Source organism: Miniopterus schreibersii (genome assembly GCF_964146895.1).
Source record: "Miniopterus schreibersii genome assembly, chromosome: 13".
Lineage (NCBI taxonomy): Eukaryota > Metazoa > Chordata > Mammalia > Chiroptera > Miniopteridae > Miniopterus > Miniopterus schreibersii.
In genome coordinates, this window is record NC_138113.1 from 34,148,498 (window position 1) to 34,171,351 (window position 22,854).

Below are 22,854 nucleotides of genomic sequence, written 5' to 3' on the forward strand. Positions count from 1 at the left end.
TAGGTATTTGATTTCATCCAGAGCTACAGAGCTTCAGCTCTTGAGTTTATTGCTGATGACTCTCAAATTCATATTTCTAGGTCAGACCTCTCTGTTGGTCTTCATAACCTATACATGCACTGAAAAGAGGACTTTGGATTCTAGCTCTTAGGAAGTTAATGATGTGATGTCAAGACTTGCTTTAAAATGATGGAGGAAAAGAGGGAATGGGTGAAATGTAGATGAAACAAGAGTAGTCATGAGCTGATTGCTGAAGCTGAGTGAGAATCCATGTAATTTCATTATAGTATATCTAAATTTCTGTAATAAAATGAATAAATATATTAGTTTGCAGAAAGTAGTTTTTGCAGTGTGTAGAGGAAATTGAGCTTCACATATATTATCTGCTCTCAAGTCTTGTGAGGTTGGTTGATGTGAGGCTCAGAGTGGTTTGGTTATTTACTCAAGTTACATGGTTGGTAGGTGGCAGAACTTGGTACTCAGTCTTTTAAAATTATTATTAGTATTTATTTTATGCTGAATTTACTCTCGGGCCATAAGTTTCTGTTCAGTTTGTTCTGGGATTTTTTTTTTTTTCTTCTGTGCAATCTCTTTTGGTTTAGGAACAATCTGCTCTTTTTCAGCAGGATCATCTCAATGTGGCAGGGAGAGCTCACTTGTGGGTTAATCCACACATTAGCGCTGTAAATTCTAGCTTTATTTACCTGGATGTGCTCAATGACCAGAGAATCTGTATCTAAACTGTTAAGTTCAGCATTGGTCTGCATTTTTAAACACATGCAGCAAAAGTGAAGCACTCTTTTTGGGTCACCAATCCTGCGTCCAGCCCCACTCTTTGGCCTGGGCACACCTACCATCCTCACCACTGTAAGGATGGAATGGCACACGTTGCTTCCGTAAAGTGACATCCTTCAGATTCTTGGTGGATTTTCAGATATGCATACCCTTGATGGCCTGGGCAGTTTCATGAGTGTTCTAAAGTGAACATGAAGATTTGAACCTCTTGATTTGCTGATTTTTGTGGGGTTTTCTGGGTCAAGAGAATAGCAAACCATCTTTAGAGCTCACCACAGGTCATTTATGGGTGGGGAGTGGGGGGGGGGGGCTGGTACTCAGTCTTCAAATTCAATGTTCTTTCAACATTCTTTTGACTATAAGGGCTACCTAAAATATATTAAAACACATTAATTTAAAAAACATCAAATCACTTGAGAATCAGATTACCAGATGGACATCAACAAAACATGGTTTCTCTAAGTTCAAATTGTAAAATTTGAGTTTTGGTAACTGAAAATTGTTTCCTGGGACATTAATACCTTTATGTTTCTGGGCATCACTTCAATCTCATTTTTATGAGTGTTCAGAAAAATATTAATAGAGCATTAAATGAGAAGACTAGTCTGATACTAGTCTTTTTATCTCCTCTGTTAATTTCTTATTAATTTTAGTTCCTTATTTTTAATTTCTAAGTAGTTTTAAAATTCCTTAATGGTTGGTTCATTTTTTAAAAATATTTTTATGGATTTTTAGAGAGGAAGGGAGAGGGAGAAGAAAGAGAAACATCAATGTGAGATCGGTACATCAATCGGCTGCCTCCTGCACTCCCTCCACCGGGGATTGAACCCACAACTTGGGCATGTGCCCTCACTGGGAATCGAACCAGCAACCTTTTTGGTGCAAAGGACGATGCACCAACCAACTGAGCCACACCGGCCAGGACTGGTTCATTTTTATGAGTGGTGGTTTTTGTTCTTGGTTGAGACTTTCTTGCTTCTTAGAATATTGCTTTGCTGCATTTTAGGGCTTCTAATACAGGGCAAATTGTGACCAAATATGGAGCTGAGATGAGATTAGATTAGTAGCTCTATATGTGAGGCTTAATTTATATGTAAGTAGATATTTAAAATCTCATTGATTCTAACAAATCCTTGTCTTTTTAGGGTATTTTTATATATCGTAGGTCACATCACTGTATAGATCTGGAATTCCTTCGTTGAAAAGCAAAAAGCAGAATTATTGTTTAAATTGTATCTTTATTCAGTTTTTAAGAACTCTTGATCTCATGCTTCTGTTTCTGCTACTGACTCCTTCAGTCTTGCTCTTACCTGATGTAAAAAAATAAAGGTTGTTGGTTTGTGTTTAGTGCTTGGAGGAGAAAACATCTAGCGTACAGTTTCTCCCTGCATTTCTTCAGTAAAGGCATATACTTTATCACATACTCAGATCAGCATCTGGTAATTCCTGCATGCCTTTTTATTTGTACATTTTGAAACTGAGATCACACCCACCCTCCCGCCCCTAGATTGTATTCCAGTCTATAAAATAGCTAAGTCTTTTTTCCCCAAGAGAAATTAGAAGTCAGTGGGGGTCCTAGTGCTGAGAGGAACCTAAGAGAGAAGACTAAGATTTCCTGTACAGCGGGTCCTCGAATAGCATTTTTATTCATAGTTGTTTTGTTATAATGTTGATGAGATGGTAAGATATTAACTCTTGTTTATATCTATTAGCTTGTGGTAGAATTGGCTTCGTTCTTTTTATTTGTTTCCCTTTAAGTCGCAGAACCTATAACAAGGATAAATGAGGACTTGCTGTACTCCCAGACCTTGGCACAGTGACAGACACAAGGTAGGCCTCTACAGTGTTTGTTGAATGAATGAAAGAATGAAATCCAGTCATCAGCCTTGAAACAGATTTAAAGGTAATTCATCTCAGATCTTTTTTCTTTGTGGTATTCGAAGTTTTAAATGGATTCACTGGCCTGTTTTCTTAATCTCTCTTAATCACCTTTAGAATCAAAACCTTTTCTGGTTAGTTCTCACTATTATATCTCTTGTTAAATGTAAAGACATTCTCAAAATTTTGTTCATTAAAATTTTAAGTTATATATTTATAAGTCCGTAAAATTTATATGTATGATTTATCAAATGGTTATCAACTTAACACCATGTAATCACTACTGCTAAGGCAAGGAACATACCGTTATTGGGACCACAAAACTGCATGAGTATCCCTTGCCTGTTTCAATCACTGCTGTCTCCCTAGAGGTAACCACTATCCTGTCATTATAGTAATTGTTTTCTTGCTTTTCCTTTTAACTTGACCACCTGTATATGCATTTCTAAAAAACGTGGATTTTATGTGAGTAGAATTATATTGCATTATTTTTGCTTTTGTCATTTAACATTATGTTTACAATTCATCCATGTTATTGTGTGTATCTGTAGCTGCTTCATTTTCATTGCCATATGCTGTATAGTATCCCATTGTGTGAACAGACCACATTTATTGATTTTTTTTACTGTTGATAGGCATTTGGGATATTTCCAGTTTAGGACAATTATAATGGTGCTGCTCTGAACATTCTTCTATGTGTATCCCCATGCACATAAAGATGCAGATTTCTAGAGTATGTCGTAGGAGTGAAATTTCTGAGCCATAGGGGACACAGTTTTCAACTTGGCTAGACACTGTCAGTTTCCCAAAATGGTTGTGTTAATTTATATTCCCAAATTGTGTATGAGAATTTCAGTTGCTCCATGTCTTCATCAAAGCTTAGTATGTTAAACTTTTAAGGTTTTGTCAATTTTGGTGTGTAGTAATATCTCATGGTTTTAATTTGTATTTTCTTGATTACTAGGGTGAGATTGAGCCCCTGTTCTTACGTTTGTTGTCTGTGTGGATACCTTCTTTTGTGAAATGCCTGTTCTTTTATTTCCCTCTTTTTCCCTTTGATTTGTAAGAGCTCTTTACATATTCTGCATTCTAGTCCTTTGTCAGTTATATGTGTTGCAGCTATTTTGCAGATTGTCCTTCCAGTCTTTCTGATGGTGTTTTAAGTAGCTGAATTTATTAATCTTTTCCCTTTTGATTGGTGCCTTTTGTGTGTCTCATTGAGGAAATCCTTTTTATGTCATGATCAAGAAAATATTTCTCCTTGTTCTTTAAACAAAATATTTCTTTTAAAAGTTTTCCCTTAAATATTTGTCATCTGACTTTTTGTAGTGTGCAGCATTTGACAGTAGTTACTCTTCTTCCTTCTTGACACTTCCTCTGCTCACATGACTGCAGATGTCATCGTTATGTTGCTAATTCCAAAAATCTGTATATTTCGTATTGACTATACTTCCGAGCTGAGATTTTTATTTCCAACAGTCCCCTGGATCTCTCTACTTGGATGTCTTGTAAATGTCTGCAACTACCTCCATTTAAGCTCATTTAAAAAACTTTTATTTATTTATTTTTGGTTTAGATTAAATCATCATATAAGCCAAAATACATGGTGGAGTCTTAGACTCTTATTTCCTTGCCTTCTCCAATCAAATAGCCATCATGTCCAAGTGATTCTCCTTCTGAAATGCATGTCAAATCCATTCATTCCCTTCTCTCCAGTTCCACAATTACTGCTCAGAATTCCACCTAGTGCGGCACAATGGCCTTCTAATTGGTTTTCCTGCCTTTCTATCCCTCTTCTCTAGTCAGTCACTCACACTGCCACAGAGTTTTCCTTCTAAGACACAAATCACATCTCTTTCCTGCTTTTATGGCATTTCATTGCCTGCATGATAACAAGATTCAAATTCCTTCACGTGGTTTCTACCATTACTCTGCAGGAATCTCATGTTTTAGCCACACAAGGCTACTTTTTGTTTTCCAGAGAAGCTGTGTGTTTTACTGTGCCTTTTTTCATGTTGTTCCCTCTGCTTGGAATAGTCTTCCGTCTACCTCTCCCTACTGGGAAAAGCCTATTCCTTCCACCACCATTCCCAGAAAGAATTAATCCTTCCCACCTCTGGGCTTCCCATAGTACTTTGTTCATACCTTTATTGCAGTCCTTATCATATTGCTTTGTTTACTACTTCAGGTGTCTGTATCCCATGCTAGGCTGTGAGGTTTTTGAAGACAGAGAATATGTTTCATTGATCTTTTTATTAGCATCTAGCAGTGCCTGGTACAAAATAGTATTCAGTAACTACTTGAATTAAAGAATTGGGCTAACATTTAAAAAGAAAATAGAAATGTGTACATTGACTTAAAAGTTGTGAGGCGGAAATGTTGAGGAAAGAGTAGAATTAGCTGTTTTATGTGAGTGGATTTTAGCTGAAAAGATCAGAATGTGCTGTTGTGGCCCAGTGCTAACTGCAGGGACAAAAATAATCGTAAAAGAACAAATCAGAATTGACTAAATTCTCTTTAAGATTGGGACTTACATTTCAAACAGAGTTAGAATAAAAAGTTAAATAAAGTAAGTTTTTAAAAAGTAAGAAATTCACAATACTGCTGAAAACATTTGTCTTTTTCAGAGAATATATTAATGAGCGTAGTCTATCCTTTTACAAGTTTTATAATACCATGAACATATCTCTATTTAGACAGTACTTGCTAACTTTTACTCTGGAAGGTGCTGGTAAATCAGGTACCCCTTAGGTTTACTAAGAACAGTGACAGGCTCACAATTCCTGCATGTGTTAATTCTGCAGAGTCCCATAAAAATAAAACCTCTGGTAACTAGAGTCCAAATATTTACTTAAGGTTCACACAACTCACACAGTACAGTTGAATTGTGATTAGATAGTTGTTGCTATTTACAGTTCATCTGGAGGAAGCAGGGTTAGTGTTCAATAGCATTACCTTTCTCTCTTTTCGTGCTAATATAACTGATTCCCTGTATGCACAAGAGTATTCTAAATACACAATGTTCTTAGTAGAGACATTTTAAGAGCAAATTGACTTTTCGTTAAATTATATATTGTTTATATCTGGAATTCTGATTGCAGTAAATCTTTAAAGAAGCTGGAAAAAGTTTGTCTATGTGTGCAGATGTTATTTTCTGATGATGAACTTATAGATTTTGAAATAAATAAGCCCCTAATCTTAAAAGCAACTTCCAGATAAACATGGTCAATTGACTATATGTGTTTATTTTCACACTCTCCTGAAAACATACTAAAATGAAAGTCCAGGGATAAAGAACGGCATAAACTCCATATGGACAAAGAGAACATGAGAGGAGATGTCAACAGAATTTTGGAAGCTGGAACACCAATAGATGAGTGGTAACTAATTTAGTAAAAAAGCTGACCCCTCAGTCTGTGCAGTTGCCTTCCACCTGCCACACCTGGCTAGCAGAGAGAGCCACACTGGCTAGCAGATATCAGCCAGTGGCTGTGCAGATGCTGATGGTTTCCAGGCAAGTGGCCAGAATAAACTCGGTAGGGAACCAGAGCTCTCTCTAGGATGCTCTGATTGCAATACATGTGGCTCTAGACTCTTTGAGCTTGGGAGTAACAGAACATTCATATGTGAATTATGTGATGTAAGCATATATTGTGAATGATGGAGTAGGATGATGGTATCTAAGGAAGAACTTTAATGGCTGTGTTAATTCAACAAGAGTATCATAATTCTAAATATTATGCAATCATAATATCTGGAGCTGCACTGTCCAGTATGGTAGCCACTAGCCACATCTGATTTTTGAATTCTTGAAATATGGCTAGTCTTGAACGCAGATACAATGTAAGTATAAAATTCACCCTCGATTTCAAAGACTTAGTATATAAAAAAGTAAAATATCTTAATTTTTTATATTAGTTATTTATGGAAATATTTTGTATATATTGTGTTAAACCAAATATATTTTTTAAGCTATTTCATCTGTTTTTTACTTTTCTAATGTGGATATTAGACAATTTTAAATTACACATATGGCTCTTATTATTTTTCTTTTATACAGCTGTGAATAGAGGTATTGATTCTTAAGAGTAGCTGGTTTGGTTGCCTGGTCTGTCTCTTACAGGGGCTGTTTAAAAAGAAGGTACTCTATCTGACTTGTTTCACTTAGCATAATATCCTCTAGGTCCATCCATGTTGTTGCAAATGGCAAGAATTCATTCTTTTTTTGCTGAGTAATATTACATTGTATATGTATACTGCATCTGCTTTATTTATTCATCTGTTGACGGGTACCTTGATTGGTTCTATATCTTGGCTATTATAAATAATGCTGCAATGAAGATAGGGGTACATATATTTTTTCAAATCAGTGTTTTGGATTTCTTCAGATAAATACCCAGAAGTAAAATTGCTGGGTGGTATAGTAATTCTATTTTTCGTTTTTTGAGGAATCTCCGTACTGTTTTCTATTGACTCTAAAACAAAACAAAAGGAAACAAAGAATCATAGAAACAGATCAAACTAAACTGTTGGTTGCCAGGGAAGAGGAGGGTTAGAGGATGGGAAAAAAGGGGAATGTAGTCAGTAATAGTGTGGTGACTGCACCATGACAGATGATTGGTGATCACCTTGTAAGGTATATAAGTGTTGAATCACTATATTGCACACCTGAAATGAATAATAATATTGTATACCAACAAAACTTAAATAAAAAGAAGGTACTCTAGTACGTCAGTTAGACCCCAATCATAAATAAATAAATGAATTTGATGAAAGGTACCCTAAATGAGTCCTTCTCCATACTGTGCAGCACCTCAATAGCACCTAAAGCACCACAATATATATCTGTAGCAAGCTACAAAATTAAAGGTGTTGTGAATCTATTTAATGAATAAAAGGGAATAGTCTGTCAATAAACATTTTGTTAAAATCTGTAACTTTTTTGTTATCCACTCATCATGCCTCTCCACGTCCTCTCCCCTTAATCCGTATAACTTTCTGTACCTGATTACTGAGGGCTGTAAGAGAAAACCTCACAGTCAAACCAACTGAGAATGCTGTAGAGTTTTACTCACCAGCCTGGCCTTGGGGTCTTCGTTTCCTAGCAATAAAGGGTGGGGCAAAAGTAAGTTTACACTTGTGAGTATGCAAAACATATTTTTCCATACGGACAACTTTTGTTCACCCTGTATTTCTGTTTTCCTAATCATCTCTTTAACCTAATCTTAGTAATGGCTATTTAAAACCTTTTTCACTTTTCTCAAACCTTCTACTTTGTTCTCAGCAGATGACCTCCTTCAGTGAGAAAATACTATAGAAGGTGTTAGAAAAGAATGCCCTTAACTTTCAACTACCTATGCCATATGTACATATATATGTCATACTTCCAGTCTAACCTGCTCTCACAGCCATTCTTTTACTCCTGTCCAGGGCTAGACCCAGAGGTCCTCTTCTTCTCTTGTCTGAGGATAAATCTTCTTTCTGTGTTCTGCATCCTGTCCCCTTCTCCTTCCTCAGAGGCCTCTCTTTTGGCATCTTCAGTGTTTTTCTCTTTTCCTGTTGGCTTCATCCCAACAGTATTTAAACATGCTCTAACCTCTGGCATCTTAAAAAAAATCCTCTCTCGACTTCTTGTCCTCCTATACCTACTACTAGGTCTTCCTCTGTTTACTAGTTGAGTTTCTTGAAAAAATTGTCTATTTGTTGTGTCTACAATTCTAACCTTCTGTTCATTTTTTAATTCACTACAATGAAGCTTTCACCCATGAGACTGCTTTTGCCAGTCATTAATAACTTCTATGTTTGCTCTCAGAGGGGGGACAATTTTCAGTCTTAATTGTAATTAATTTCTCTATAGCATTTGATACTAGTAGTCATTTTCTCTCTTGTGAAGTACCCTTTTCCCTTGGTTTTTGCGAGACTCTTCTGATTTTTATTCTAATGTCTTCTTAGTGTTCTTTGTGACTCCTTTTCTGCTGCATTGAATATTGGTGATCCTCAAGATTCCCAAGCTGGACTGTCTTCTTAATACACTGACACCCTTCCTTAAGCATTCACCCCCATTTTTTAGTTCTAAATCTGTACCATCAGCCCTAATCTGTAGACCCAATTTCTACTTGTCTGTTGGACATACCACAGTACCTCTACTACCACATCTGTTCATCTTACATTTTCTTTATCTCAGCAAATAACCCAGTCAACCCATAAGCAGAAGGAAACCAGAGAGTCATCTACATCCCAACCACTTTGGTCGTTCCTCAAATCTCATTGTTAGCTACTCACCAAATTCAGCCAATTTTATCACTGAATAGCCCTTAATTCTATTTACCTGTCTACATCACAAGTAGAAATACAAAATGCCATTATAATCACTCACTTAGTCTATTCCAATAATCTTCTAACTGGCTGCTCTTTCTCCACTCTTGCATCTATGCATAAAACCTGTGGTAGCTAGTTTCCAAAGATTGCCACATCTCCCAGGACCTGTGCCCTTGATCAGTCCCCTCTCCTACTGAATCTGAGCTGATCTTCTTACTTTATGTAATGGAGTATGGGAGAAGTGGCACTGTGCCAGTTCCAAAGCCTTAAAAATGTTTAACAGCTTCAACTTTTGCACCCAAAGTGCCTCATAAATAAGTTGTGCTGAGGACTGAGAGAGAGTGCCTGAAACTATATGGAGAGAGAGTGCCTGAAACTACATGGGGAGAGAGAAAGGCCTGGACATCCTAGGTGAATCCAGACTTCTAACTGTCCCTGCCATGATGCCAGACCAATGAGAGCCACCTCACGTGTTCCATACCCAGAACACTTCCAGGTGATTTCAGCCCAGGTGACATCACATGCAGCTTTAGAACTGCCTGAGCCCAGTCCATCCACAGAATAATGAGAGAAAACCAGATGGTAGTTGTTTTAAAACCATTAAACTTTGTGGTGGTTTATTTCACAATAGATAAAAGCAAAACAAAACCTCTCTCTTCTGCTTACTCCAGTCTCATCTCTGGCAATTCACCTTCAGCAGTTTTAAGCTCCACCTTTACTAAGCAGCTTGAAGTTTTCTGCATGAACTTTGCTTTTTCTTCTAGAATTTTTACTCCTGCTGTTAGAAACACTTTCTTTTTTTAACTTATACTGTCCCTACCAAATTCCATAACAAAATACCACAGACTGGGTGGCTTAAATACAGTAATTTATTTTCTCACAGTTCTAGAGGCTGGAAGTCTGAGATCAAGGTGTCATCAGGGTTGATTTCTCCTGAGGCCTCTCCTTGGTTTGCAGTTGGCTGCCTTCTCTCTGTGTCCTCACATGGTCTTTTCTCTCTGTGTGCACATCCCTAGTATCTCTTCTTCTTCTTAAAAGGACACCAGATACTGGATTAGGGCTCACCATATCACCTCACTTAGCCTTAATTATCTCTTTGAATGCCTTAACTCCAAATACAGTCATCTTCTGAGGTAGACTGGGGGTTAGGACTTCAACATGTGACTTTTGAGGGAACACAATTCAGTTCATAACAACAAATGTCTATTTGAGAGCCAGCTTTCAGTTATTTCAGGTGCATTGCACAGAAATGGAATTACTGGACCATATGCTAATTTTACTTTTAATTGAGGACCCACCATATTGTTGTTCAGAGTGGCTGTACAATTTTACATTCCCATCAACAATCCACAAAGGTTCAAATTTCTCTACATTTGTTTTTTTCTGTGGTTTTTTGATAGTAGCCATTTTAATGGGTATATGGAATATTTTATTATTTTTAGTACTCTTATGAATGAAATTGTTTTCTTAAAATTTTTTAAAATTGTTCAGTGCTAGTATATAGAAATACAACTGACTTTTGCCTGTTGATTTTGTATCTTGCAACTTGGCTGAATTTATTACTTGGATTCTTTAGGGTCTCTTAAAGAATCATCTGGGAGTAGGGATAGTTTTATTCTTCCTTTCCAATATGAATGCCTTTTATTATTATTATTATTATTATTGCTAATTGTTCTGGTAAGAGCTTCTAGTATTGTGTCGAATAGAAGTGGCCAAAGCAGGCATCTTTGTCTTGTTTTTGGTTTTAGGGGAAACCAAAGCCTATTTTTTTCTATAAAGTAAAATCTTTCACATATGGAGAATGGTCTTTTGTGCTCGGGATACATTTTTTATTAGCTTGGTTTGAATGGAGAAACACAAGAGCTTATTAAGAACAAAAGGAAAAAAAATATGGGATGGGAGGAAGCTGATAGGTAGGTATGGGAGAACATCACCAGGCTTGACAAGATGTTGAAGCAGGTGGGGTCAGGGACATCAGAGAATCACCCCCACCACTAGGAGGCAGCCCTAGCTTTCTTAGGGCTAGTTAATTTCTAATAACTTGTTCATAGAATATGACAGGTATTTTTATAAATTAGGAATAAACATAAGGTGAAAAGTAAGTGTCATCATAAAAGTTTCCTGTGTGCTTGGCTTTGCTGATATGGGGCCCATGTAATTTATTATCTAGACTTTAAGAGTGAAAGAGGGTGCTAGGATCTTTCCTGAAAAGCAGGTATGAACCGACTGCCCCAAGCGAACTGGGACATAGATAATCCTATTTATGATAGCTCTTCACATTCCTAGATTACAGCTGTAGTTAACATTTAATCTTGGGACTGCTTCATCACGATGGCATATTGAGTAATTTCTGTAAAGAATTGGCTGCTAAAACAATCAAAGGTGGGTTCATAAATTTTAGACATGTAATGTTAATTTCAGATTACAAATGAACATAGATAATAAAGGATAATTTGTGAAAAATGTAGAGATCCCTGCTGCTCTTACCTCTGTTACTGCATATAACTAAATCTATTCTCTAAACTGGACGCCCTTTAGGCAACCTTTTTTGCCTATTACATTGAGTCAAAATAATTAATTCTTACAGTGATGCAACTTTTTGTGATGATTGATCATGAATTTATAGCTCATTTCTGCTTTCTGTTATTTTCTGAGACTATAATAGCTTCTCTGAATCAGTTTACTCACCTACATACGACAGAGTTCATTTTCTGTAAGTGGTGTGTGTTTCCTTTAGAAAACTTCCTTTATGGAAGGATGTATGTGTGACTTATACACAAGGCTACAATCTTTGGTATCAACCTAAAAATTTAGTGATTTGTGCCATAACATACTAGTAAACTGTCATGACTCTGTGGTCTATAACATTTCTTAAATCTTAAAAAATAATTAGTTTATATTTCTAGGTTCTGTTATCTACCTGTCAGGAGTAAAGCTTTCCATCATGTTATCATTTGTATGTAAGGTAATATTCATCTTTTTTGGCTGCATTGCTGGTTCTTCCTTGAGTCCCCTAACCTGTGGGTGTCTTCCAACTCTAACCTTCTCAATATTCATTCCCTCTGTGAGCTCACTCATTCTGGTAATGAGAGATTCAGCTGTCACCTCTGTGTTGGCTCTTAAAGCTATTCAAACTGATCATCTCAGTTTCATCAAATCTAAAACTTAACCCATCTTTGTACATCACACACCCTCTTTGCAACTTTGTGAGGTCATTCATATCTGTCTGTCTGTAAGTCTGTCTGTCCTATATGCTACTGTCAGTCTTAATCTTGACCTCTCTCAGGAGCCTATTAAGGCTTTATTTTGTCTGCTACTTTAAATTCTGGTTCCTGTGCCTTTGAAGACTTTTCATCATTTAGTTCCACCATCCTCACTGATCCCCCCAGGATCTAACCTAACTCCTCTCCCTTAGCAGTTAGGTGGTCTCCTCTTTCATGGTAAACATACCTCAGTAATGCTGTCCATTTAATTCTGGAATGTACAACAGAATGGCTACCATATCCCAGGCCTTTCCTGACCATCCCAGCCTCCTAAGACTATTGCCTAATTATTAACAAATGTTTCACAAATGTTTGGAAGGTAGCTGGCATTCAGTTCTTTAATTGTTTGACTGGTGTTTTCTTCACTAGCCTGTAAGTTTTATGCAGGCAGGCAGACCTCTGTTATACCTCTTTGTGCTTCAGTGTAATCAAGTGCTAGGTACATAACACAGGCTTGTGATAAATTATTATGTTTTAAACATATCATATTTTCCAATATTTACCTTAACCGCACCATATTTGTGGTTTGGTTTAATTTAATCATGCTTTGGTCAATCATAGGTTGTTCTAATTCAAATCCTCCTCTTTAGGGAGCCAAAGCTTATAAATTACTGGTTCTCAATCTCACCAGATTGAACACCCACCTTTTAAAAATCAGTGCTTTGTAACATCCATTTTATTATCCTCAAATAAAATTTATAGACAGTATAACCTGTTTATAAATCTAACTTTAAAAGATAATGTAATATTTGAAATCATAATATGGAATAAAGGAAACTGATTTATAATAAAATATTAGGTATGTAAATCTAATATATATTCAACGTATGTGCTCAGGCATAACTACACTGGAAGTCCCGAGGAAGTAGTCAGATGCTTGCACTTGTAACAAAATCACTGTGAAGTAGACAGCTATGTATGCAAACTGGTAGAGGTGTGTTGTATATATGTTTAAAATATCATGAGTGGTGCTTCTTTTAGTAGTGTGATTTTCTGAGATGGTGAACTAGTCTTAAAAAAGTTTCAAACTTTGCATTCCTGAAAAATTCAGCACATGTCAACACCATGCAAGAATACATTATGTTTATCTGTAATATGGAGTTAGATTCTAAGCTCATATAATTATAAGTAAGTTTTTCCCTTATGTGGCTATCAGGAGTTTGGAAGTCATGGAACAATTCCTTGTTCTATGGAACTGTTCTACTTCCTGCCCACTTGCTTCTTTTTCACTAAATATCAGTAGTACGTCGCCGATCCAAACTGCCCCCACAATTTTCCAAAAATCAAAGAACTTATATACATATTTGCATAACTCATGGACAGATAATAGTGTGGTGAAGGCCTGGAGAGGGGGCAGGAGCAGGATGGAGGGGGTCAGTGGGGGGGGAAAAAGAGTACATCTCTAATACTTTCAATAATAAAGATAAATTTTTAAAAAATTAAAAATTTCCACAAATTAAAAAAAAAATCCCTTTTCGTAGGGGATGTTGCCCCATTGAAAATAATGTTGGAAATGATTTTGATTTTCAAATTAAATTAGCATTTCTCAAATTGTGATAAACTAGTTTTGGTATGTTAATAGGATATCCATGAGGGAGAAACTATTTTATGGTCAAAGCAAAAGAACTGCATGACTTTTCATAGCCTTTAATGTGTTAATAGATACCATCAGTCTACCACAGGAAGATACATTGTTTCCCCAAAGTGTTCCACTGTGGAGTCCTTGCAAAATTGCTGAATTAGATTGTTTAAAAATATAGCCCCTTTAGTCATATTAGACTCTATGGATTGCACTTTGAAGAGAAAAACATGACCTACTGTATTTTTAGTGGGGCATAAGCAGCCCTTGGTTACCTAGAGCATTTTTAGTTGCGTATGTCTGGCCATATGTGAGGGCTTCTGTTCCACCAGAATATTATGGAAATATTCAATCCTGAACTGTAAAATTTAATAAACCTAGGAAAAGTTTTGAAAAATTATGAAAAACTGTTACTGGGCAATTGAATTTGATGTCAACCTAATAGTGGCAGGAAGATGGAGTGGCCAAAATTGGTGAAATAAGTCAATACCAGATCTCCAGTGTTGACCAAATGTTTCGAATCTGGTGTGGATTGTTAAAAGTTTCCTTTTGTTAATAGTTCAAGAAAATTATAAATTATAAAGAGATTACATTGGGAAAGACAGACTTGAATGTAAAATATATGAATGGGAAAGACAGAACTGAATGTAAAATATATGAATGTATCTCAAAAAAGATACCAACCTGCACGTAGAAATAAGTTAGATTCTTCAGAGCAATCTGAAGCAGAACTGAAGAAGACCAGATGGAAAATCAAAGGGAATGATGTGCACTAAAGAACAGAAAGAACCAAAATAAAGAGACTATGTAGAAACCATTACTTCTTGCCAGAGTGAAGTCCAGAATTTTATTGCAGATGTTTGCAAAGGAGCTCTACTTGAAGAGAAGAGGTGATTCTGTTTTTTGGTTGACAGATATTGTAGTTTTGTAAATCATATACATTATCATCACACATAGTATTCAGAATTACTAATTTCAAACTGCTTAGCTGGCAGGAAATCTGTGGTAATGATACCAAAGGGTTGAGGCAGCTTTGCTTTCTTAAGGCAAATCAGCAGAGGAGTTAAAAAAACACACCACTATGGAAGATGTCCAAGTAGTTGAAGGAATCCTCCAAAACCCTGACTAACTGATTAACAAAATTATACAGGTTGCAGGTGCACAATCCCACAACACATCGTCTGTATACTGTATTGTGTGTTCACCACCCCAAGACAAATCGCCTTCCATCAGGGAAAGATTTTTTTAAAAAATACATAGAGCTGTATAGCCAGAAAGGGAAGAAGTCACATTCCAATATAAGTCAGAAAATTGATTCAGCAGATTTTAGATGGAAATATATAAATATAGTAAAACTCCAGAATATGAGTGACTTACATTAGCAGTGGTTTAATTATATTTTTAATTGTTAATTTTGGGGCTTTTTGTTTTTTTTAAATTACGGTTGACATTCAACATTATGTCAGTTTCAGGTGTACAGCATAGTGGTTAGACATTTATATAATTTACAAAGTGATTCCCCCCAATAAGTCTAGTACCCAGCTAGCACCATACATATTTATTACAATATTACTATTTTGTAACTGATAATTTGTACTTCTTAACCCCTTCACCTTTTACATCCAGCCTTCCAACCCCCCTCCCATCTGGCAACCATCAGTTTCTTCTCTGTATTTATGAAAATGTTTCTGTTTTGTTCATTTATTTTGTTTTTTAGATTCCATATGTAAGTGAAATCATATGGATTTGTCTTTCTCTGTATGACTTATTTCACTTAGCATAATACCCTCTAGGTCCATCCATGTTGTTGCAAATGGTAAGATTTCATTCTTTTTATGGCCGAGTAATATTCCATTGTGTATCTGTACCACATCTTGTTTATCTGGTTTCTTACTGATAAGACACTTAGGTTGCTTTCATATCTTGGCTGCTGTAAATATGTTGTAATGAACATAGGGATGCATATATCTTTTCAAAGAAGTGTTTTGGATTTCTTCAGATAAAAACCCAGAAGTGGAATCTCTGGGTAATGAGGCAGTTATATTTTTTATTTTTTGAGGAACCTCCATACTGTTTTCCATAGTTGGTGCACCAGTCTGCATTCCCACCAACAGTGCACAAGGGTTCCCTTTTCTCCACACCCTCATCAACACTTGTTTGTTGACTTATTGATGGCAGCCATTCTCACAGGTGTGAGGTGATATCTCACTGTGGTATTAATTTGCATCTCTCTGATGATTAGTGATGTTGAGCATCTCTTCATATGTCTATTGGACATCTGTATGTCCTCTTTGGAGAAATGTCTGTTAAGATCCTCTGCCCATTTTTTTTGGATTGTTTGGGGGGTTTTTTTGGTATTAAGTTGTATGAGTTCTTTATAAATTTTGGATATTAACCCCTTATCAGATTATTATTGACAAATATCTTCTCCCATTCTGTAGGTAGTCTTTTCATTTTGTTGATGGTCTCCTGTGTTGTGCAAAAATTTTTTAGTTTGATGTAGTCACATTTGTTTATTTTTTCTTTTGTTTCCCTTGCCCAAGGAGATATTTCAAAATAAATATTACTAAGAGTAATGTTGAAGAGTTTACTGCCTATGTTTTCTTCTAGTAGTTTTATGATTTCAGGCCTTACATTTAAGTCTTTAATCCATTTTGAGTTTGTTCTTGTATATGGTATAAGAAAGTAGTCTAGTTTCACTTTTTTGTACGTATCTGTCCAGTTTTCCCATCACCATTTTTTGGATGGACTTTATATTTAAAAAAAATCATGAGATGCAATGTTAAGAGTTTTAACAATATTCAACTTCATGAAAAACCTTTCAGATAATTAACAAATGAAATCATGTGTTGTCTTTGCATCATTGCATTTTGCTTCAAAATAACCTTGGGAAAGGGGCAGTGAGCAAGGAGAAATATCCCCAGGCTTCTAAAGTTAACGCATGGCTGGCCTCGTTATCACTCATGGTCTGCCAGTCAACTCACAATCAAATGGTGACTGTTGTAGAGTCTCCAACTCATGTTTAGTATTCTAAACATGGATTAAACCAATACTGTATATGGGGTGTGTGTGGGGGGGAGAGACCTACACACTAAAGGGGCTACACAGATATTCTTTAATGTGATGCTTTCATTTTGAAGTGAAAACTTTGAGATTAAATTTTCCCAGGATAGGTGGCTTTCTAGATATAGTATGAATATGGCTGATATAAACATATATGTCTTTCATTAAAGTTCTCAAAAAATAAAAAATTTTAAAGACCCCAAACCTCAAGTTCATCACTTTATTGGAATTTTCCTATAAAGGAAAAAAATATAAAACTTTTTCCTTTTTATTTGGAATTGAATACTTATACAGGGTGAGGCAGAAGTAGGTTTACAGTTGTGAGTACATGGAACAGTTTATTCTTACTAATTATTACTTTATTTTCCATACGAAAATCTACTTTTGCCCCACCCTGTATATCAATATTGAAAGAAATACCCTAAAATCATTCGACTCTGTTTTAGTTGCCAGCCCTTGGATTTTATAGACATGCAGGAATTTTTATAGTAATTGCTTCTTGCTCCACCTACTTTGTACGTCAGTTAACCTGGGAGAAAACGTCAGGCAGAATGCACCGCAACCAAATGTTCATGGGCTTGCTTCTGTAAGTGATAAGTGACACCTTTGATGTTCCTCCCCTCTTTCTCTTTGAAATATATTCTTTGAATTTTATATGTAGCAACTAAGTATCAGTAGTTTGTCGTTCACTTTGTAAATTGGCAAATGAAACACAATTCTCCTGGCTCTCCTTAAGTGGAGGAATTTGGTGCTGAGAGAGGGGCAAAGGCTGATTTTTTCAGGCCATGTTTCACTATAAATTTCTAGGTGCCTCTGTGTAATCATAAACTGTCCACTTTGACCACTTTTCCATTTTTGTCTAAGAGAGGGTAAGAAAATTACTGTCTTGTGTGGGAGACCGGCTTCTGGGCTGTCTGGCCTGAATGGTATGTCATGCCAGGTCTTCATCTCCAATGCTGGCCCATAAATTCAATAAAAAGGAAAAAAAATCTTTCTCTTAAGGTAGCTGCTTTTCATATAAGTGGCCTTTTATATAAAGCGATTGGATACTTAAAAAGGAAAAGCTACTTTTTTTAGGGTAATGGGATAATGGGTAATATTTAATTTTTCCAAAATTGGACTATCTTTACTATTAAAAGAAAAAAACATTTTGTAATTGATGGTTTCTTGCTTGTCTGTGGAAGATGAGATGACAAAATCCATGATGCATGATGAGAAGGGTCAGTTTTGTTGTACAAATGTCTGAAGAAGAGCTGGATAAAACACTTTGTTCACAGCAAATGAGCTGTGATTTTTATCTGAAAGCTTATTTTTTTAAGCATAAATTCTCTCTGCTATGAGGTGACTTCAGACAGCCTCAAAGCATGAAGTGTTTCATATGCTGAAAATTGCCACAGGCTCCTATAATCTGCAGATACCTATTTTTTTTTAGATTAGGGATTGGGAGGAAAGCAAACGAATTGTGTAACTATCACTATATGTGCATTATCAAAACAAATTATTTTACAATTAATTAAAATTTACTAAATACATCTTATATGTAAATTTTAATATCTTCTTAGGCTATTAAATGCAATCTTAATATTTTTCTTAACTTACCAGTTTTGAAGGCATAATAAAAATTAGCCATTTATTGTTATAGTTCATGTTAAAGAACATATTCTGCTTAGAAACACTTGAAAGTCTTAAGTGCTGACTAGGACATTTAAAAATGTTGTATTATTTAAAAAAGATTGCTTGACAGACGAATCAGTATTTCTGCCAGTTTTTGCATCATTATTTTTGGCAGGATAATAAGCTATAATGCCAGGATTCAGATATATGGTAGTTGGAATTATAGATGATCCAAAAATTCATTCCGAAACTGATACATCTCACACCCATAGGAAGTAGGGTGTGGATGACAAATAAGTAGGTGTATACATGGTTTTGAAGCTACCCAAATAAAGATAAGTGGTTCCTAATGAGGGGATGGGAACTTTTGAACTATAACTTTATGCATTTTAAATTAACAGAACATTCAAAGCCTTAGCACACTGTCAGGCTTTGGCAATATGTAGTGGTAAATACACAATAATGCTCAGCACTTTTTGAGGGGAAAGACATGACTTTGAGCAGTTTCTGACTTATATGTTCTTTGCTTATGAGGAAGCAGTTGAAGTTACAGAAGAGAGAGGTTCATTGATGGAGTATGACATCTGAGGAGGTGTTTTTAAGGCCATCTTCAATGGTTATGCATAAGGATGTTGTGCCAAGCAGGTGACGAGGGGCTGAAATTGTGTGCTTTGCCTGCTAAATGTATGTCCTGGTGCAGGGATTGTGTACCTAGAGGAGGCACTTTTCTCTTACACAGTGACACATGAGCTACCAGAGGTTGGTGGGTAGAGATGAGCTCCAGAGCTCAGGAGAAGTGATTCCTGTTCCATAATCACAGTAGGAAAGTGGAAAGCAAAACCTAAACAGGCACCCGCTCAAATATTTGTTCAATATTCATTTTATTGAAGATAGGAAGATACTTTTTAGTAAAAAAATATTATGTCTAATTATGTTCATAGTGAAAGATTTACCAGATGCTAGCTACAGAACATAGCTAAACATTTTAACATATATTGTAAAAAATTTTCCTACCACTTACAACAAGATCGCATTATTTATTCACACTCATTAAGGATTGAGTGTCCCATAAAGCCCTGCTTGATCTGACTTCTCCCTACCTTTCTGCCATCACCTCCTACAGTTTATTTCCTTGCTCCTAATATTCCAGCCACAGAGAAGTCTTTTTTTTCTATTCTTCAAAGGCCAAGTGTGTTTCTGTTTTGGGACTTGCTATTTCTGCTTGGAATTTTCTGTTTCCCCCTCTGTCCTGTCTTTGCATGGTTGGTTTCTTTTATCCTGTAGGTCTTTTGTACCTCAGTGTGTCTGTCCCTTACTCTCAGTCTATATTAGCAGCTTCTCCAGCTCCGTCTTCTCTATCATATCATCGTTTTTTCAAACAAACAGTATTTATTACTGTATATTCTCTTTTTAAAAATAGTATTTATTGCTATTTATTACCTGCATTTGTTTGTTTATTATCTATTTATTGTAGAATTTAAGTCCCCCAGAGCAGAGACCTTGTACCACATAATTGGTACTCAATTTTATTGTTGAATAAATGATTAAAGTGGGAACATGTTGTTCAAAATATATTTTAAAGTTATTTTCCTGTTTTATAGGTTGGCAGCATGCTCCTCACTCTTCTGTATTTTGGGTTCTGTATTTTTTTTTTCTTTTTAAAAAAAATATTTTTATTGATTTTTTTAGAGAGAGAGGAAGAAAGGGAGAGAAAGAGAGGGAAAGAAACATCAATATGAAAGAGAAACATTGGTTGGTTGCCTCCAACAGGCACCCTGACCAGCAACCTGGGTATGTGCCCTGACTGGGAATTGAACTGGTGACCTTTCCGTGCACACAATGACACTCAACCAACTGAGCCACGCTGGCCAGGGCTGCAGTCAGTTTCTGATGTTGCTTCTGAACCAGACAGCTTCTTGTGAGGCATATTAAAGGTTTCATATTTAGGTTAAGAAAAATAAATTACTTGTTTCTTGTAAGCTCCATGCAATGCATTATTTAGTGTCAAATTTTCTGCAGATTGTGACTGTGAGTTTGAAGTGCCTGTTGGCTGTTTGATTCAGGATTGGTAACCTTCAGTAGTACCGTACTATATAATAGATACAGTTTGCCACGATGGAGAGAGGTTTGGGCTGGTAAGAAGTATTTTAAAATTTTCTAACAAATTCTGTCAACTTTGGTGGTTTAGAGACCAGTGCACATTTGCTCAGTTATGAAGCAGTTACTTTAAATGGTCCCTTATCAATTTATTGAGTTTATTCCAGTGATGTTATAGTGCTTCTTGTAGACTGGCACTCAGGTAGCTATTTGGTCAGCCAGCCCTTTGATCCAGCCCTGGGAAATGGGTAGGTATGGGTACAAGTCAATTTAAGTGTGGTAGCAAGGGTTTGAGGAGTTCTTGGCTGATGTTCCTTATCAGTGAATTAGGAGGGAAAGGCATTTGCTCAGACTAAGGGGAGAAATAACACAGTGTGAGGAAAGAAGTGAAGAATAGTTACTGACTGGGTAGAGCTGAGGACCAAACTGAGATAGGGAATTGATACATTTCAGTGGTACCTATCTGTCTATATATGTATGAACAACTGGAATGGTAAGTTTTGGGGTAATATAATAGTTCTTTAAAAAAATTCTCTACTATATGTTTGACAGTTGAAATTTTGAGAAACACTGTCAAATGGGGTTTTCAGTGTATGTTTTTTTAAAAATATGTTCTTATTGATTTTAGAGAGAAAGGAAGGGAAGAGGGATGAGAGATAGGAACATAGATGAGAGAGAAACATTGATTGGCTGCCCCTTGCACACCCCCTATACTGGGGATCGAGCCCCCAACCCGGGCATGTTCCTTGACTGGGAATTGAACGGGTGATCTCTTGGTTCTTGGGTCAGTGCTCAACCATTAAGCCACACCAGCCGGACTTCAATGTATGTTGATATGAGATAAAACTACAACATAAACGGTGAGTGTAAAGGGATTGATATGATGGTAATGATTCTACATTCCATTTGAATTGCTAAAATAGTGATTCTAAGAAGACTGAAAAGTAAATTCACTGTAATCCCTAGAGCAATCACTAAAAAATTTACAGAGTTATAATAAAGGCATACACAGATATAATAAAAAACAATAAATAAAATGAAATACTAAAAAAATATTCAATCCAGAAGGTAAGAAAGAGGCTTCTCTTTGGCATATCCAAACTGCCAGCATCACTACTCTTGTGCTCTGGGGCCATTAAGTAAAATCGGGGTTACTCAGACAAAAGCCCTTTGATACTTACAACCCAGTTGGCTAGCAAGTGACTAATGGGTAGGTAGCATATACAGCACTGAAACACTGGACACAGAGATGATTCATTTCCCAGGTGCAATGGAGAGGGATGGCACAAGATTTCATCACGTTCCTCAGAACGGTGTACAGTTTAAAACTTAGGAATTGTTTATTTCTGGAATTTTCCATTTAATATTTTTGGACCAAAGTTGAATGTATGTAACTGAAACTGGAAAGCAAAACTGCAGATAAGTGGGGACTATTGTATGTTCAAATGATAGGAAGAATAAAATAATCTAAGAGATTTAAAAAATAAAATTGTACTAATGTAGAGGAGATAGGTTGATACTCAAATTGAATCTTGACATTAATATCCTGTAAGAACAAGAATAAAAAGTATCTTATGGGTTGAAGAAGTTTCATAGCTTGACTGCAAATTGCTGAGGCATAGAGGACAGTATCTATTTACTGGTGCTGTTGCTCTCAATGCCTTCTCACTTTTGAAAAATCAGTGGTTCTCAGATGTTTTAAAGGAAATCCAAAAGAATTTGTTTCTTCATTCTATCATGTTTTTGGAAGTCCTTAATTACATTCTAAAACACTGTGTATGAAATGTTTTGTGAATAATTTTCATAACCAAGGAATGTTTGGTTGTAAAAGCAGAAAGCCATTCAAAAGTTTCAAATAAGAGGGTGGGGAGAGTTGATATCATAAAAGGGCATTTCATTTTATTTAATTGCTGGTAGACTTGAGGAACCAGCCCTCTGGAACCAACTGGCTTGTTGACATTTCTCTGCATGTTTGCTTCTCTCTTCTCATCCATTATAAACTGACTTTCCTGCCCACACACTTACTTGTAATGGCCTTATCATGACCATCTCAGAATGATAGGCTAAGACCTAGAGCCTACATGACTTCTGGCTCTTCCCACGACTTAGTTTCCTTGTTCTAATTCCAAATCCCCAGGAGACGGTAATAAATGGCTTCAATCAGTTGTGTACTGGAGGTGGGCTTGGGAGTGAAGAGATAGGATTAAATGGCTCAAGGGATGTGTTCTTCCAAGGTGATGAGCAGGG

At 36.2% G+C, this 22,854-nt stretch overlaps 1 pseudogene across 1 annotated transcript; it reads right to left on the reverse strand.

The window, feature by feature from the left end:
* Positions 1 to 522: 522 nt before the first annotated feature.
* On the reverse strand, positions 523 to 1,055 carry LOC308566053 (large ribosomal subunit protein uL22 pseudogene; annotated as a pseudogene). The gene has a single exon. The product of its transcript is annotated as a large ribosomal subunit protein uL22 pseudogene (transcript).
* Positions 1,056 to 22,854: the final 21,799 nt, after the last annotated feature.